Source organism: Theropithecus gelada, chromosome 12 (assembly GCF_003255815.1).
Source record: "Theropithecus gelada isolate Dixy chromosome 12, Tgel_1.0, whole genome shotgun sequence".
NCBI classification, from domain to species: Eukaryota; Metazoa; Chordata; class Mammalia; order Primates; family Cercopithecidae; genus Theropithecus; species Theropithecus gelada.
The window spans coordinates 73,251,678-73,253,575 of NC_037680.1; the positions used below are offsets into that span (position 1 = coordinate 73,251,678).

The 1,898-nt window shown below is 34.8% G+C and overlaps 1 protein-coding gene across 1 annotated transcript in view; it reads right to left on the reverse strand.

The window, feature by feature from the left end:
- Positions 1-431: 431 nt before the first annotated feature.
- The window catches only part of C12H2orf66 (chromosome 12 C2orf66 homolog), a 6,288-nt gene continuing 4,821 nt past the window's right edge, over positions 432-1,898 (reverse strand). The window contains exon 3 of the mRNA XM_025405339.1: positions 432-1,430. The gene's annotated coding sequence lies outside the window, so the exon portion shown is untranslated. The remainder of the gene's footprint in view (positions 1,431-1,898) is intronic.

Here is a 1,898-nt window from a genome sequence, read left to right on the forward strand (position 1 = left end):
ATTCCCTTTGTGGAGGTCTTAACACTCAGAGCAGGGACAGTATTAAGAAAGGGAAAACCAACCACTAGTACTTGGAACTCGACAGAGGTGAAAAACTCCCTACCACTCTACCATTTATATGAATAAGCTATACTTTTATGAGGAATAGCTCATCAAGAATTACTTAAATTTTTTAAATGGCAAGAAAAAAGTTTTGACATTAACTAAAAGGAGCTTCCATTACTGTGTGAAGACTGGATGAATAGCACATGTTTATTTCAATTCAACAAGTATCTATTGAACAATTGCTCCATGCTAGGCATCGTACTAGCTGCTGGGGAAATAAAGGTGAATTAGATATGGTCTCTGCTCACAAAGACCTCATGACTCTTCAGGGGAAACAGACACATATACGACTGATTACAATAGAACATCTTAAACCAGACACAAAATCTGTTCCTGCACAAATATTTTATTCTTCATATACAATATCAATAATCCACCAAAAAAAAAAAAAAAGCCACAGTAAACTATTTTGAAATGCACAGACTAATGTTAGGACAATGTTGCATTTTAGTGCAACATTCCTTTTACAGGAATCATAGAGAAGATGATGCAGCTATCTATAAAGATACAGGAAAAGCAGCTATTCCAAATGTGAATATGGGAATCAGAATAACTCAGCATGAGCTAGAGTAAGGAGGGCAGGGGCTGGTTGGAAAGAGAGGAAATCACCTGTTTCTACTTTTCCTTCCTGAGGAGGTTGTGTATGAGAGCAAGGGCTGGGGCATTGCTAGAATATTTTATGTGGCACAATGTCCACCTCTGAATATTCTGGCAAAGAGCATCTTCAGAGGCATTGACAACTTCTAGAATCCCATGTTTGTTGTGGTTGTTTGCTTCCATTTTAACTTAATTGTGGCTGTTTATCACTTGCCCTCATTTCTTATGAAACTAAAACTGTGAGGTCTTTTAGTAGTGTATGCTGAACATGGGAATGCATCTTCTTTTTAGGAAAGGAAGACAAATTTTAAACCCAACCCCCTATCACATATAATGAATTTTACTATACTAAAAGTGAGCATGTCCCTTTAAAAAAAATTGGTTGATAAAAGATAATAAACTTAAAAGACACGTTTTAAAAACAAGCTTAAAGAAATATCTAATTTAGATTATAATCTTTTTTCAGTTTGTGATGTTTTTGTAACTCCTACAAATGCATGCACTGCTCTACATCAATATTTATGGTTGTACAGGAAAAACACTCCATAAATATGCATAGAAATCATAGTTCCAGCGATTTATATGTAAATATGGAAATGTGGAATAAAATCATTACAAACTGAAAAATAAAAGTGAGGGGGAAAGAAACTCCACGAAAGTTTAGCTACGGCAGTGGTTGAATTTTTCTAATGAGAGGCTTCATCTGTAGTTTTACAATAGCCAGACACCTGAAAGAACAAGACAATGTTATAATTAAATAGAAACTGAAGACTACACAGTCAAACCAACGACCCCCAAAATCAACATATTTTAATGAAAACTCTTTTTTTCATCATTTTCTCACCAGAGATGTAAGGAACATAGAGCTCATAATTATGAAATATACTCCAAATCAGAAGCTTTGTGTTTTTGTTTTTTTTTTTCATAAAGGTGAATAATTCCTGTTCTTTTACGATACCACCAACTGGGTGCTTTATCAGTTTCCTGCCCTTAAATATTACCTCATTCCATGCTCACATGAAAGTATTTATTTGATATTTTCTATGATACTTTCTGTAAGGTAGAAACTAGTATCTGCAATTTACAGATGAACAAGCTGAGGCTTACAAGCAATTTATCTGCCTTTTACTAAGAGAGGTAGTATGCTTTTTTTTTTTTTTTTTTGAGAGGGAGTCTCGCTCTTTCGCCCGGGCTGG